The sequence below is a fragment of the Anser cygnoides genome, chromosome 4 (assembly GCF_040182565.1).
Source record: "Anser cygnoides isolate HZ-2024a breed goose chromosome 4, Taihu_goose_T2T_genome, whole genome shotgun sequence".
Taxonomy (NCBI): domain Eukaryota; kingdom Metazoa; phylum Chordata; class Aves; order Anseriformes; family Anatidae; genus Anser; species Anser cygnoides.
The window spans coordinates 54200664-54218701 of record NC_089876.1 but is presented as its reverse complement, the minus strand read 5'-3'; the positions used below and the strand labels follow the sequence as shown (position 1 = coordinate 54218701).

Here is an 18038-nt window from a genome sequence, read left to right as displayed (position 1 = left end):
GTCACTGGGGTAAGGCTATGCTTGAGGCCTGTGCACATACATATTGGATTTAGTGGAGCAGCAGCTCATGCTGCTGCAAACAGCTGGGGGTGCTTAACTTGTTTTTCTCTACAGAATTTTTGGATTTCATTTGTTTCTGGCAATAATGGAATGCAATAAAAGAGAGGATGGTGAATGAAGAGAAACGGAGCTATGTAAAGCAGGAAAATCTGGAGCTAGGTCAACAAAAATATCATCCTCTGATGATACAGATAGTTTATTTTTATATTTTACAGCTTCTTACCTCTTCAACTTCTCTCAAAAATGCTTTGTTTGATGTCAGTAAGATTAAAGATAACTGTGGACATTTCTGCAAAATACACCGGGCAGTATATGCCAGTTAGTATCTCCCCTGGAATCTCTTTCCTCCTGAAACGACTGTAGTACTTAAACTGTACTAACAACATAAACTTATTTGTGATAGTTATTGTACATAGTTATACAGCTCCAGCATATTTTTAGGGTAACCAGTATGTTCTCACTTTTTAAGTTCTTGGTGAAAAGAAAAAGAAAAAAAACACACTAGTAAATGTAAAACCATAGTGTACATGGGAATGGATATTATAAGCACTGCGTCCGATTACTGCAGAACACGCAAACAGTCCTGAGCTACTGTTGTGGAGCATTCATTAGGATCAGAAGGAGGGAAGCAAAGATGGGTTTTTCAGCAGCTGAAGAGAGGCTGAAGGGCAGCTGCAGAAATGGGAACATGTGTGATCCTTCATGCAGAGACTGGGGGTTCTGCAGCTGCTTAATTCCCTATGGAACTTTCCTTTTCTCATGAATATTCCTTTATTCACAGTATCTCCTCCAAAGGGGTTGGCAACGACACATCACAGGATCCTGTCTAGTACTCTTCAGGGTCTAACTTGCTATTGCTTTTTAAGTCAGCTAAAGCTCTGAAATGATTGCTTATTGCTAGGGCACATTTTGATTGCTCTCCTGTCTTCTTTAGGCTATTCAAATGAAGGCAGCAGCTGCATTTTGCCATTCACAGTCATTTGTGCCTTTAGGCTCATGTTTCCTGTCAAAAGCTCGAACTAGTGATTGTATATGATTTTTGTTCTTTAATCGTACATCACCATTATGTTTTCATAGCATTTTCCATCTAGTAATGACTTTATTGATCCATTCTTCAGTCCTTCATCTTTCCATGCACCTAAGTACATTGTACCAAACTTCAACTGATCAGCTTATACCTTAAGCTGCACATAAATATTTACTATAGGGCTACACAATAATTACTCAATATCAACAGGCTTAGTATGCAAGGGCCCAAGACAGAGCCAGTCATACTTAATATAGGAAATAATAACAGCTAAAAAAGGAACAGAACTAGGCTTCTGCTTTCTGTTTGGTCTGTTTCTCATCACAGAATCAAAATGTAAAGAAAAGAAAAAAATTAAAAAAAAAAAAAGGAAAAAAAAAAAGGATATGACCACAATAGCAAAGAGGAAAAAATGGAAATTAAAAAAATATCATTGTCTTAAAAAGAAAAATCTGTGGTTACTCTAGACTTTAAATTTATTTTCCTGAAAACATTGACAATTAAGAACTTAGTTTTTATGTTCTAGACATCCTCATGAAGATAAACTGCAATATCCAAATATACTTACTTTCCTCCGATACACTGTCCTCGTTTTCTCCAATGGTTTTCCAAAGAATCAAAGATATCTCTGTTGAAATGAAAGCTGCTTCTTCTGTCACATCAATGCTTTCAGTTTATCACATTCCACTGTTGCACAGCCCACAACGCTGGATTTCTAATATTGCTAATATCACTTCCATAGCAACACACTAAGATATCATAAACTTAGCATTATGGTTTTATTCCTAGACTAGGTCTAAGGAGGAGCTGATTTCAAAAGCAACTCTTATTAAAAGATGGATACACATAATAACCAAAAGTAATTACTAGGAGGATACAGATAATGGCTTTCGGAGTACTGTAAATCAGTTTCACAAAAAAAAAGGTTGTACCTCTTCAAATCTGACCAAAAACAAAGAACTTTTTTTGTTAATGGTGTTTAAAATACAATTCTCCCCAGCCACCCTTAAACTGAGTAGCATATATCAGAGGTGTTCATTTTCTAAGAAGAACAGCATTTCTTGTCTTCTTCACACACTGAATTCAGTCCAATACTCATTGGAATCAATGCAGTGTAAACTGATGGCAAAATTTGAGATGTAAATATTAAGACTCCACAAACAACTGAATAAATGAATGAGAATGAATGAATAATTAAATAAATAAATAAATGAGAAGGAATTTAACTTACAGAACTTGCAAGATACCTTAATTTTATCAATAAATCTTTTTGCTTTTAAGCTCAAAACGTAACGTATTAAGTAGAACACATATCATTTTTGTCAGCATTTTGGCATATTTTATGATATATAATGACTTGGGGCAAATGTGCTCCACTTGTTACTTCCTGGTTGGAATCCTAAATAGTATTGTAAAAGGGGAATAATGCAAGCAACCATATACAGGCTTTACAAATGGCTGAATATCTCAGAAATAAATGTTATTTTAAGAGCAACTTAATCTGCATTAATTTTACTCTGTATGCTTTTCATTGACAGCTGTTGAGATCAGAGGAAAATACTTCTATTTTATTGGTTTCAAAACAAGCTTTTACCGGGGTTAGTCAGGAAAAAGGAATGTCCAGATCTTGTTATGAATTAGTGTATGGAAAAGGAAGACAACTGTCAATTTGTAAGGCATTCAAGAAGGTTCCTCTTCCTTCTCTAGATTAAAAGGGAAGGTTTGCAGGGATGAATTCAAGTCAAAGAGCAGAAAAAAAAAGGAATGAGCAGCTGCAGAGAATATTTCAGGTTCTGTAATAGTACTTTTTTTTTTTTTTTAATATTTTCACTGTTGGCTGGGAAAGTGAAGAATGAAGTTTCATGATACAAGGTTAGTTCAGGATAGTGAGGATAGGAGCCAACTGTGAGTAATTTCAGTGGGGGGAAAAAAAAAGACTGAATAATTGTACCATAAAATGGCAGATGAAATTAGATGTAGGAAGATAGATATAAAGTGATGCATATGGAAAAAAGAATCTGAATTTCACAGAAAAAAACAATGGACTCTGTGCTTTCTCAGGAGTGGTGTCTTGGGGTTTTCATTACATCAGCTCAAAGCTCTGTAGCAATGAAAAAAAATGAATCAAATGCAAGGAACAATAAGGAACAGAGCAAATAGAAAACATTGTTATGCTGTCATGGAAATGCATGATGCACAGGTGTTTTGACTATTGCATGCACTGATTACAACTCAGAAACAGTATAGAAGAATCGGGAAAAGCACAGAGAAAAGCAATGGATGTGACTTAAGGGTGGGATTCTTCAGTCTGGGAAAGACAGCTGAGGTGAAAATAAGACGTGTCTATATATTATAAAAAACAGATAAGAGACAAACAGGAATCCACAGTCTTTTCCAAGAAGTATGGATTATCAAAGTAAACAAATTCATACAGGAAAAATAAAAAACTTTTTTCTTTGCTTTTGGCACACTTCTCAACTCTGCCTGAGGTGGAATGCTTGGCTAGAGAGTCTCACTTGGGCTGACCTCATATAGCCACTCTTGGTTGTTACAATCTGTTTTTCCCTCCAGCATACATCACTTGTCTTCTGTCAAAGAGGATGGACTGGAAGTGTTTTGAATATTTCTGAGATAACAGAGATCTCTTGACCTGGCCATACAACCTTACCTGCACAGGCTCAGTAGGTCATTTTCCTGCCTCAGCATACCATGAACTAGATCATCATCTGTCACTTGTAATTAAGTATTTTAAGATATACATAATCAGGATGCTCACCTGCTTACTCGTTTTCTTTTCAATTCTGTATTGTTACTTCTGGAATTTAAATAATTCTATGATTGTTTAACCAGACACACTGGGCAATTTACATGAAAGAAGGCAATTCACACAAAAGCAGAAAGCGCTCCGTGGGAAGACTGAATGTAAAGTTTCACAGACTACAAATCTCAATGGTCAAAACCACAATTAAATCTCATACTACGAGTCATGGCTTTTAGAACACACCTGACTGTAGCAGTCCATGTGGCTGGCATTTCTAAAGGGATCTAATATATTTCATGTGTCACTGGAGTTGTATGGAGTCTTCCATAAAACTTCTAAATACAGTTTCTTCATACTTGTCCTGAACCCAGGTTTTTGAGAGAAGTCTGCCCCTCTACAGTGTTCTTAGTGGTATTTATGCCAAGCTCATATATTCAGGAAGTGAACAGGCCAGTGGCCAGCAGCCTGCACTACTTCTATGCCAAGCAATGCCAAGCAAACATTGAACTGGAGAAATGACTGCATCTACTTCAGTTGCTCTGTTTCACAGTCAGTACAGCTCTTTTCCTGCTTAAGATGTTAAATATTGGCTTTATTTTGGAACTATTCCTTAAAGATAGTTTGAGCAGTTTTGTGGACAAAAATGTTTTACTATTGCAGATAAAAATAAGGTTTTGGTATATTGCTGCCAGAAATTTTGAAAACAAAGTGATTTGCTCTGAGATTTTTTTATTTTTTTTTGGCATGACATGTACCTTAAAATGTACAAAAACAGGTCTCTCCTGAATTTTGCCAAATTGTATTTGCTGTTGTCTCTTCCTCTCTACTTAAAGTTACCTATTACAGTTAGCTATTAACAGGCACAATCCCACACAATTATTTTATATCATAACTAAAAACATTCCTTTCTGACCAGAGGAAAAAAAAAAAAGAGTCTCTTAATACAATCCATAAAGTAAGCGAGAAACAGATTTTTTTTGAACTTTCTTAAACTTATCTGTATTCTCCAAGAGATATTTATCCAGTAAAACATGATAGTTTTTTTCTTTTCCATTAATCTTTACTTTTTTTTTTTTTGGTTGAATCTACAATAAGCAAATGACAAAAATCTCTGTTTCCTGTACTAACTTGCATTATTTCATCCAAAATGACACCCCTTTGCTTAACAGTTGAAAAGTCCACTATCAACTATCTTGGTATTTGTTACTGAAATCAACATACTGTTGTAAAAGCTGATCGATTTGGAGCTTTCTTTCTTTTTCCTGAAGAGGTGATTTTCCCCTCAAAGACCTCAACATCTATTTCCTCTTAGTAACAAATATTATTCCTCATAGATGCAAACAGTATAAGTCAAGTAGGAGAGTTTTTAACTAGTTATGGGCCTGCAATTGGTGCTAGTGCACTGTTGCTCATAAAAATCAACTGCACACTTCAGAAGCCCACAAGGTCTGTAGGCAGTGCAACCTTCCCTTACAGATCTCAAAAGCAGACTGAAGGAACTACATGCTATGTATCTTGTCCAGGATCAGTACTATGATCAGGATAAACACTGGCACTCTGAAAATCTGTGGCCCATAAATGCTGATGGAAGAACTTCAAAAAATGCATGGAGAAGAACTGAAGACTGAATCAGTCTTTTTTTTGCTCTTTTTCCCCCCCTGGGAAAATTTATGCATGAATTTGTCCTGACATATAAAATACCTACACCATTCCATCTTTTTGGTAAGCTGCATGGTTCAGAACATTCACCTTAACCACCTTTTGTCTATCTACGTAATTTTATTCTAATATTACTCCTAACAATTTTTTACTGATAAACCACTGCTTGTCATACATCATGAGACACCTAGGAGTTTTTAATGATACTGTACAAGAAAAACTGTGAGATACTTGTAGTATCAGAAGACGTTGAAAAGCAATGAGACGACAGGTGAGTAACTGAAAAAAAAATCCCACAAAATGAAGAATACCCTGGCAGAACAGCTTATTTAAAAACCAGAAACAGAAGTTTTAAAAATAGACCCAAACCAGATGAATGAACTAAATATTTCAACTCCTACAATTTGTATTTGTTTCAAATATTTTGACATAGTTTTCAGTTCAGAATGATTTTTCTCTTTTCCTGTGATAATAGAAATTGCAATGAAATACTTTATCTAACTTAGTAAGAAGCTTCATCTTGTCTGTCTGGCTTTTGATAAATAGCACAAGTACAGACTGGGAAAAAAAATGAATAACTAGCAGATAAATTCTGTTATAGCTTGAACCCTTTATGAATCTTGGAACTAGAAGCTCTTATTAATACAGTTGTCAAAAGATTAGGTCATTGAAAAACTTTCTCCAGTTTTCTTTTGCCCAGAACAACCATTTTTCAATATCTCACAAGAATTTTTTGGCATGGTAACATAGCCCATAAACCCAAATTCAAAGCCACAGTTCCAATGACGTTTTCTAAGTCAGGTACAGACTCCACTACTGAGGAGAAACTTCTTAAGACCAACCTAAACTAAAAAGTTACTTTATTCCTCATATTGGGCTATAAAAGACACCTCTTGCCACGTAGAAAAGAATTGTCTTTCAGATGTGTCCATCACTGTCATTCGTTAAAATATTTCTGCATATTGCTGACATAGTAATCCTTAGTAAGATAGTGATATGTTTTAACAATAGCATCTCTCACATTCTTGTGTGTGATGTGCATATCTTAAATTATCCGCAGTCTTGTTTTTTTCCTGAGGTTTCAATTTTTACAAATATATTCTACTAAGCATATTTTATGTGCTGCTTAATTATTACAAAAACGACAACAATGGGAATGTAACTAAGCCTGTTTGGCTTATTTTGGCTATAGAAAATATATGTGTTGATGAATGCAAAAAAGCAAGGAATGAAAAATATAAAAAAGGAAACAGCCTCCTTGCTTCAGGACTACTCACTTTTCTCTTTTTTTTTTTCTTTTTTTAAGAAGGTCCCGTTTCCAATACCAAGGTCCGCTGTGTGCTTGATCTGCATTTGGAGAGAAATAATATTGTTCTAAAATGACAGCAAAAAGCAACTGTGGACACATACCATGGAAGAAAGATTTGCACTCATGCTACCTTTCTCCAAGCCTGACTGAACTGTCCCTGCAATATCTGGAAACATGAAGGGCTCATTTTGCAAACAGATATGACTAAGCAAGTGAAATTCAAATTATTGGCCTTATTTTTTTTAAATATTTAATATTGACATCTGCATACTTTGTCAGAAATGAAATATTAAATGCAGTATATATGTATTCCTTGTAATTAAGGCAAGTCATAAATACAAAGTAACTGTCCCTACACTACTATGTATTATGTAAAATGGTATAATCTGAACCTGATTCTGGTGGGGTTTTCAAAATCATGTTGCAGTGATCTGTGTTACCTCTACCTTCATTACTGACCTGCATGAGACAAATGTAGCCCAGAGCAGAAAAACTGTAAATTCTATCATTTATCAGAAAAAGTAACAGAGAAGTCTTTGTAATGCAGGTGTTCTTTTACTAAACCCAGAGATGCATATATAGAAAAGTTTATTTTTGATACATACTCTATTTTTAGTTCCAAAAATGCACAGATTGTTCAATTTTCATTAAAAAAAAAATATATATATATGTTATTTTGTCCACGTAAACTAAGGCCAAGTTACACAGGCAAACTTTTTTGTAAACGAACTTGCAACACATCTTTTGGAAGAACAACTGGAAAAGGAAAAAAAAAACACATACGCAAAAAAAAAATAATCAAAAAACAAAACCACCAAGAACACCACAACACTAACAGGATGAAAATAAAAGTAGCTAAATTAAATTGCTGAGATTATATTAACAAATAACATAAGCACTGAAGACATAGTAAAAAATGTTTTTATTAAGACAAAAATGATACCCACTGCTCTTCTCAAGTAATTTTCTAAGTTTTTAATATACCTACACAAATGAAAGAAAGAAACTTAATTTTAAGTGCTATATATGATATATGGCACATGACTGGATATGTATCTTTGACATAATAATATTAATACCTTTGTTTTCAGCTTCTTTCATTTATCTCCCTGATGAAAAATTCTGGATGCTATAATTTGCAATCTGTCAGGAAGATTTGTAGACTAAACTAGATTTGTGGAAGTTGCCTGTCTCTTGCCTGTTTAGCATAAAAAAATTAGTCTAGTGAGAAAACCTGTGGCTACTTTACAATTAGTCATAGCTGGTTGTCTTCTGAACTCTTTGGACATAGAAAAGTTTATATTTTTCTATATTTGTACTATGTTCATAATTATATTTATCATCATAGAATCATAATAGAATGGCTCAGTTTGGAAGGGATCTTAAAGACCATCCAGTTCCAACCCAACTGCTGTGGGCAGGGACGCCACTCACTAAGCAGGTTGCTCAGGGCCTCATCCAACCTGGTTTTGAACAATTCTATGGATGGGACATCCACAGCTTCTCTGTGCAACCTCTTCCAGTGCCTCACTATGCTCTGAGAGTAGAATTTTCTCCTAACCTCTAATTTAAATCTCCAGGTCTTTTAGTTTAAAACCATTACCCCTTGTCCTGTCATTATCTGACTGAGGAAAAAGTTGTTCTCCACCCTTTTTATAAGTATGCCTTAAGTATTGAAAACCTGCAATAAGGTCACCCTGGAGAATTCTTTTCTTTAGGCCGAACAGCCCCAGTTCTATGATTTTTTCTTCACAGGAGAAACGCTTCATATTAAATCTAACTAATTGAAACAACAATGACATAACTGGCTGTGAAATGTTTACTATGTTTACTAGCATGTGCCCCACTTTCCCCCAATAGCTACGATATACTTAATCCTTTATGCTTTTGAAGTCCTTGACCCATAGAGAAACTCCAGAATTTATTGGAAGAAGAGAATTACCTCCTGCCTACATGATATAGCATGCCTTCATGGAAAAACTCATAATTTGGGTTTCATTTGTGAGTACTTCTCATCATTAAGAACAGAAATGAGAAAAGTGGAAAGAATAAGAAGAGTTAGAAATTGCTAACACCAATACACAAAAGCTTTGATTAACTCTCATTTTCATGTGTCATTGAATTGGTTCACTGAGAAAACTGCAATACTAAGATATTAAATAAGCAGCTATACTCAAAATACTTTTCATGAGGGCAGAAACAATTTGCAGTGAACAGCAGAACACAGATTCTCATACAATAATTTCTAAATCAGTTTGGCAAGGTAAATATGTTCACAACATTAATACCAGAGAACCATCAGGTTGTTGATAGCTTTACATAAAAAAAAATTAAAAAATAGTAAAAGGAGGGACTCTGGATATGTTGCAAAGTACAATACAACCTCTGCATGGCTATGATTCAACTCAGTAAATGCCATATTGTACGATATTTAGAAATGGCAATATTTATCATCAGATTTCCCAAGTGAATCTAAAAAGCTAATATAAACAATGTTTCCTACTGAGAGTTTCAGTAATATGTGCATGACCATGCAGTTAGTATCTATTAAAAATAGAAAGATTGTATATGAAGCAGAGAACACCTTTGCCAGCAGAATGTTCCCTGTCACAGAATAAATAAATAAAGGAACTGGTGAAAAGAAACCTGTAAATTAACTCTAAAACGTCAAAACAAAACTTTCCAAGTTTGCATAATAAAACAAAATTACTAACAAGATTATATTACTGTTAATTTGAATCTAAACCAAAATTTGTTATACAACTGCTTAAGCAAACAAAAATTTAAAGAAGTTGAAGTGTTCAATTTTGAAACAAAATTTCAGCCAAAAATATCATGTATTCTAGAGAATACAAAGGTATAAATATGGGCATATTTGTTTTTTTAATGTTCTTCATGTTTTTCAGTGAGTGATTGTGAAATACAAAGATTAGAAATACAGAAACACTTCTGCTTTCTTCATGATGAATTAATTATTCATGAGCTTGAAAACTCTCTGATCAATCATATGGAATCCTAACTGGTCTATTCTAAATATAGTAATTACAAATTTGATCTCTCTGAACTAAGGTGGATACTGATACTTTTTGGTTATTGGACATTTTTCCAAAATAAATAAATAAAGCTTAAAAAAAGTTTTGATTTTACTCCACTAAGATAATTATTGTTCAAATGGATATGATTCAACTTAATCATCATGGGAATTCTCAGGCAGTTTTCCTAGCTATTTCTCTGTCACATATGTCCTTTCTCTAGAACTAGAGAAGACCTGGCTCCGTTTTATTCGTGAATGACTTGTCATCAATGTTACTTGCATGGTCCTAATTTAATAAGTGGGGTCACATCAAGTACATTATATCCCCCAGGCAGCAAAAATTTAACAGCTCCATAAATGTGTCATGACAAAAACCTCATAAAGTTGATATAAATTTAATATGAATGACCACTATTCTAGATTCCCGCAGGTATCAGTAAAATTGCTTTTGTTATCTTATTTATTTATTTATTAACAGCTTCCTGAGTAACCACATAGAAGCATACTTAAATTATAGTACAGCGCATTCCAATTTATTTTAGAAAGTGTTTTAAATAAATTGATATCCACATCCTGTAAAACATGCTGTTGGCAGCCTTCTTTGTTTTGTTCAGTAACTGAGGTGCAGATTTAAAATAAATAATCAGAGTTATTTTTGCATGGCATCTGGATTAAAAAAAAAAAAGTTCTCTAGTTAAGGAAAACAGAAAATAAAAAAAATGTTGTATTTCACAGATCCAATATTGACTATTCAACCCCTCTCCATCCCATTTATCCCACAAAATTTAAAAACAAACAAACAAACAAAAAAAACACACAAAACCCTTAAACCACTAAATAGAAGGGGCACTGCAGAGGAACACTCATAAAATCACAAGTCAGCGTTGAATTCAAGAGAAAACGCTTAATAATTGTATTACACGAGAGTATAAATTAATAAAAGAGAGCAGCAGTAGCAGGAAGCATTTTCAATATTCATAAACCACAAAATCAAACCATAATATCAAGTCTGTATGATATTTCACAAATCAGCTATTGTGTTAATGTGTAAAATTAATGGTGCTTCTACTCCTTTCAAAGTCCTCAGGTTCACAAAAAATACTTATGTGACAAAGACACAAAGTTGGTTACATTCTACATTACTGTTAAGTTCTTGTCATGAATTTTATGGATTACTAGTAAACGGGAAACTGGATGGCTTGAAAACACTATAGAAAGTGAGGTGTCTGAACAAAAATCCCAAGAACATTCTTGTTAAAACCATGAGATAATATGTTACACAGCACTTTCATCTATCCTCCCAAAAAGAGGTCTCCATACATATGAAGAAACCCTGACTTCGTGAATCAAGGACCTAGATTCCCATAGATGTCCATGGAATTTTCCCACTGAATGCAAAATAATTAGTATTTAAACCAATCTGAGCCAAAATTTTCCTTTTTTTTTTTTTTTTTTTTGATAGAGAGAGGGAGAGAGAGAGCTTCTTTTGCCTCTCTGATCAGAGAGTAAAATAATGGAACTACACAATCCAGAAAAATTATAATACTGATAGTTTGATGGATCAATGAAAAGAATCATATTAAATGAATTACCTAATCCTGTCTACAAATACTTATTTTGTACCAAAATATCCATTATTTGAGTGTTAAATTATCCCACGGCAGCAATAAAACACCAAGAACTGCAGATGCAATAGTAATGGACACAATCCAAATCAGGCTTAAATGTAAAATTCCATTTTAAAGGATAGGAAACATTTTTCTTGATGTATTTAAGCATGTGGCTATGATTTTTGAATCTAACAATACTCATTTTTTTATTAACTATATACTGCAGGTAGCTAATCAGCCTATCAAGTAACCGGTACCCCTTTCCATTTAAGTTGGCAAAACAAATAGCTATAAATGGCTCATGTTCAAATCATGTAAAGCAACTGTTGGGCTAGTCATTCAGGTGCCTTCAGCATATGTGGTACTGCATTCTATCCTACGCATGCTTTCTTCATTTTCCTAAACACAGCATCAAAGGACAACGCAAGAAGTACCATTAAAAAAAAAAATAAGTAAGTAAATCAACCTTGCATAGGAAAACTGAATCTGATATGAGTGTTCATCTGATAATTACAACCGCTTACAATAAGCATATGTGCCTCTCAGGTCTTCAGAGAGCAATAGCCTACTTCAGTCTAAAGAAACCAATTCAAGTCTGTTTCCACTGACCTACTTCAAAATCCTGAAGCTCAATATAATAATGCAGTTCTGCCAGCTAGGCTTTCCTAAGATATATAATAGTTATTCTCAAAAGACACCTTAAAGATAATGAAGTAAGACTCTAAAAGGTACTTACAATAGAGTTTCCTTACTCCTCATGCTAAACTTAAATGCAGAAATTTACAGAATTTGACCTATATAGCCAGTAGTCTCATATTGTCATAACATTTTCAGAAGTGCATGAAATTTCAAACCATTGGTATTAAAGCTAAGAATAAAAATGAACAACGTAGTTTTTATTTAGACCAGATGTTTTGCTCAATAATTGTTAGTACACTGATTAAATCACTGAAAGCTGAAGAACCACTGCATCTCAGCAAGTGAAATTAAAGAAGACAAACAATTTTAAATAACAACAAGAAGAAAGCAATGCAAGATGCAAGTTTGGAGGCAATGAATATAGAAGTATGTGAAAGATAGTTGAGTTACTTAAAACATTTGAGTTGCAATTTTTCATAACAGTGTATTGGGCTATTTCATCAAGGAAATTTTACCATTAAAAAAAAAGACTTATTGAAAATGAAGGACACCAGCTTAGGAAGTTTAAAAATACATACAAAACATTAGAACAAATGATCTGGTTGGATTTTTATATTTTGTAAGAGGTAAAAAAAAAAAAAAAAAAAAAGGCAGCTGAAATTCTTTGTGTATTGTATGAGTTAAGAATCTTCTTTTTAAATGAAAATTGAAAATCAGTTACTTGCACACATCGATTGACCAACAAGGATAGAAAAAGTGATGCAACATTGCTGAGATTTAAATAGGAACTACAGTAAACATATATTCAGTTTCTAACAAATGTATTAATGAAACATGTTAACTTAGTTTGTAGAGCCAAACTTCTCAAACTGCACATATCCCAGCTTTATTCATATACTTAAACTTACTTCTTAGGGTCCAACTACAGAACTCCCTTTCCGAGTTGGACATCTTGTAACAAACTCACATTTTTTTTTTTTAATCAGGTTCTTTTTTCTGAAATATTGTTTCAGTTTTGCAAGTCATGTTAATTTCTGGTAGTGAATTAAATTCCAATCACATTCAATTAAGCAGTTCAAGACTTAGCTGCTCTGTTAAACCTACCAGATGGCCCTCAGCGCTTGGCCTGGAATGAGTTACAGCCCATGCTGCTTGTAGGCCAGCAGGAGCTAGTAGAAAGAGAAAGAGAACGATGCTGTGCAGGGTGAGGGGAAGCTAAAGGTACTGCAGCAGTGATGGAAGGAGAAAGGACATGGAACTGTGAGAAGCCAGAACTCATTAGCCCTTGTACTCAGGGAGCAACTTTTCAGCTTCTGAAGTTCCTAAGCTGGTATCCTAAGCTAGGCAGGAAAAGAGTATGTTTTTGTCGTTGTTTGTTTGTTTTTAAAAGAAAACTAAAGTAAAGCTAGACAACATGTAAACATATAGAAGAGGGAAGCATTCATTTCATGTAAGAGGCATTCACCAGTAATATTAAATCATGCAACAACTCACTTTGCCTTGCATTCTCAATGCTTAGAATCACTTTGCCTAAGATTCAAAGAAACAAAAGAGTTGACAGAAAGCAAAAATGCTAATTCTAAATACCTTCCTTGCCATGAAAAAAACAAACAAACAAACAAAAAAACGTAACTCTCACTACATCAGAGAATCATTTCAAACATGAATGCAGAAGTTTGAAATTCAGTAAAAAATGGGCAAACTTGCACAAGCTGATCTTCCCTTCCTGCAGGGATCATCAAAGTAACTACACTCTCTTGAGTTCACTTACTCCTGGTTTCTGTCACTGTAAGAAAGATGCAGATAATATTTGTAAAACGCACTGTGCATCTGATTCAATTTCTTTGAAAAAAAAGAGTAATTGTAATAATGGTAATTATAGTAGACTACATTGATAGTGAATGGTAATACTAACATTTTTCAAACACAGACATACAACATGAAGGAAAACAATTACAAAAAATAAATAAATCAGTGGGTTTACATTAAGATTTGCAGTCAGTACAAGAAAAGAATTTGCAATGGTTCTGTTCATATATTAATTAAGTCATAAAATCACACTTTGACAGTACATAGTCAAATAGAATTTTTTTTGTGTGTGACTTCAATCTGTTTTCCTCTTTCCATGAATAACAGAGAAAAGTTCATACATTCTTCTATTGAGCCAATCTCAGCTATACCTCCTTTCATCTATAAATACATCAGTTAATTCACAGTAATCAATACAATTGATTACACCAATGTTAAATTGATGCAAACTGAGTAAAATGAATTTCATGCCTTGTACTAAGGGAAAAGTGCAGACATGGTAAGTTTCAAAAATACATTTGACTGTATTTGCAGAAATACAACTTATGTACTAACAACATAATTTTTTAAAACACAGTTTCTAGAGCTATTTCAACACTGAAAAAAATTGCATATATATTGTTTATATTATTACATATGCTTGAACTGGTGGGACACTTGCTATACCACACAGCTATTGCAAATAGCTTTCTCTTTTAGTTAGTATTTTTCCCCTTTTGTTGGGTAACTAAACAATTATGTAACCCAAAGAGACTGACTAATATTTACTCTGTAGTTTTTGACTTTCTGTACAGTATAACCTTCATACTGCAGAGGCCCAAAACATCATGAGACTCCAAATAGGAACTATTTTAGGGCAGTATTTAATTGACTGGAACTCAGAAACTAATTATCAGATTTGCATGAGACTTCACAGAAAAAAAAATCAAGCTTTAAAGAAAGATTGTTTACTTGAAAAACAGGAGGAAGCATTTTTCACATGAAACAAAGAAAATGAGTTTCTATTGAGTAGATGAGGAAAAAAAAAAATCTACCTCTATGTAGAGATCAGTTCTATACAGCAATAATAATTAGCTTAATTGAGGCAAACTATACAGGCTCATATACAATCAATAATAGCAATTGATTAATTATAAATAATTTATGGAACAAGTAGCATTCTGCATACACAAACAGTGTAATCCATGGGACTGCTCTGTTTTCCATCTTGGTTTCCAGGATCAACCCAAATGTTGACTTCAGTTTAAGAACTTCAATCTAAAAAGACATCAACTTTGAATTCTAGTTTAGATGGGGCTTTGAACAACCTGGTCTAGTGGAAGGTGCCCCTGCCTATGGCAGATGATCTTTAAAGTCCCTTCCAACCCAAACCATTCTATGATTCTAGCCATCACACTTACAGGAATTCATATATCCATATGTATATTCACCTATTTCATATCATCAAGGACATCTTTTACAGTAATCTCTAGATTTTTACTTAATATAATGGTAGTGTGAGAAATATCTCAAAAATTTTCTCAGACAGTCTTCTGTGAAGCTAACTTATTCATAATTACAATGGTGGGTGTCCTGCGAGCAGGAGCGCATAGTATATCATAACCTTATATTCCCTATTATACGATGCTTAATTCCTCCCCTGTTTTCTCATTGCCTGAGTACTACAGGTTCATAAACTACTCTATGTTTTTACTATACCATATATGTACAATTTTATTTGACCAACGTTTTATTTCTCCTTTTCCCCTTTTTTCTTTTCCTTCTTCTCCCATGATTAGAGAGCCCACAATTTTGGTTTTTACTGATTTTACACTTCTTGTCCTGTTTTTCATAGCCATCCTGCTTATTGTGGAACAGTGGGACCTTTCACTGTCCCCTCATCAGCTTAACATTCTCCACAGTTATGACTGCACAATCATTTTTGAATATACAAGAATAGTGGAATTTTCTACTGCAAAAACGCAATTTTGATTCTTACAGTAAGATCATGAGAATGGAATTCTGTCATATCAAAGAGGAAACAGATTCCAGAATCTTGATTTTCCGCCATCTTCCATGACACAAAACATCTGCCTACTAGCTGTTCTTGTGTGCAAGTGCTTTACAAACATGAATGCTATGGAGAGTGGAAAAAATATTCAAAGCTCACTCAAAGACCATTTAAAAAATGCTCTATTTCTAAATTGGTTGCATGCCTAAAATATTTGATGAGTACATATTTTAGATGGGAGGGCTGGTGTTAAATATTATGAGTTTCTTTTTTGTTTTATTTTAAAAGCTTACCAAGAGGCAGTAGCTTATTCAAAAATGTAGAACCTCTTTTAAGCATTAAGAAAAAGGTTGCAAAGAACTTTAAGGCCAAGCAGAATTTAAAGCAAAGAAGTAAGAAAAGGAGGAGGAAAGGAGCCTTTGGAAAGGAATGTTTATTATACTGCTGAATTCATGATAAAAGAGGAAGCACTGGCAAGTATGTATATTTTCCACTGGAAGAAAAGGATATAAGATTAACATGGAAATTAAAAGTAAGACTGGTGGTAACTATTGATTATTAATTAAAAAACATAACAAAATGTTTTTTCTTCATTTGTCAGTGACACAGGGACTATAGTTACGTGTATTTATTTTTATTAAATATGATTGCAATGATGACAATCTTGTAAGAAGAAGAGTAAGTTGCAAAATCTTTAATGCAATTAAAAGATTACTGGTATTAAATTTAATTTGAAAATCTATAGCTAGGAAAATGGAATTTAAATGATAGTGGAGTACAGTTGATTTTTAGATACAAAGAACTCAAATATTCTTTCAACAAACCTCCCCAACGAAAGAGAAATATTATCGCTGGTCTTTGAACTGAATTAACAGAAAATGTATGTTACTGCTGAAAAATATCCCTGACTTCACTACAATTTTCTACCTATTCCATTTTATTTCAGAATATTATATTTCATTTACATTACACTATAATTACATGGAATAACAGAAAAAATATAGCAAGAAAGTAAGCTGAAATGCTAATTTAAAGCTCCGATTTTGTTCGAAATCAAAAGCTAGTTTTAATTAGTTTCATTACAAATAAAAACACTATATACAAGATCACATATAAGCTCAGTGGATTCTTCAGTCTATCCTTTTAAAAAATAGATCTTTTTTTTCAGCAGTGTTATCTGGAGGTTATGAACGCATAAATGCTATGCAATAACCTCAGAATAATCAAATGGTTTGTTTCCAAGAAATTTAAATTATGTTTTAAAAATTCTTTCAATATTGTCATCAGATATTCTGCTTGAAAATAAACTAGAACTTAACAGATGTGCATTGAAAACCTTTACAAGTGACTTTCCTTATGAATGTACTGCATGTATGAAGAGTCACTACCTCCTCCATTTAGTTGTACATCTGCAGCATTTAGCATCTAGGTGACCACAATAATTTGGCAGGCAGTGCTATTGTTTCAATATTCCTAGACATATTCAACTCATTCACACTTTCACCAAAATGCTAAGACACTGTTCTGTGAGTGGCTAAACAAGAACCGATTTCAAGCATCTATCTAATTCTACCAGGTCAGGTCACAATTCATAAAAGGAGGTGAAGAGACTCTTACCCAGTCTATGTAATATTTGTAGCAAGTGCAACAAAAAAATTCCCACCAACAACTTGAACTGGGCACTACATATACTTTCCATTTGTGAGCAAAAATATAAACCCAGACCGTGACTGACACCTGTGCCAGAGAATAGCTTATGGAAAGGGAAAAACAAACCAAACCAAACAACAACAAAAACTGTAAGAAGGCCATCCCCTTTTCCTGTTTCCTGATTAGATGCCAGCCACAATTTCTGCCAAGGAAATTCCTCCTCGAAAGTACTCTTTCCAAGTTAGAGTGCTTAATGAGAATGGGTTCTCCTTTTCCACTGTAATTGATATTTTTCCATATTAATTTGCTCAGATTGTTAACCCAACCCATGACTCAAAGCCAAAATTACATTTCTACAGTGTGAAAATAAGCCAGCTTCTTGTTATAATCTCCACAATGTGCATGTTTTTTTTATACACTAAACAGCTTTGTTTTAAGAAAAAATAAAGAATAATATTTCTGAAAAATTCAAGCTTTAAGAATAATAATA

General features: G+C 33.7%; 1 long non-coding RNA gene across 3 annotated transcripts in view; it reads right to left on the bottom strand.

Moving 5' to 3' along the window:
• LOC106041745 (uncharacterized) overlaps nt 1-7039 on the bottom strand; it is a 91816-nt gene extending 84777 nt beyond the window's left edge. For all 3 annotated transcript variants that reach the window (XR_010831179.1, XR_010831177.1, XR_010831178.1), the window contains exon 1: nt 6785-7039. This is a non-coding gene — a long non-coding RNA (uncharacterized lncRNA). The remainder of the gene's footprint in view (nt 1-6784) is intronic.
• Nucleotides 7040-18038: the final 10999 nt, after the last annotated feature.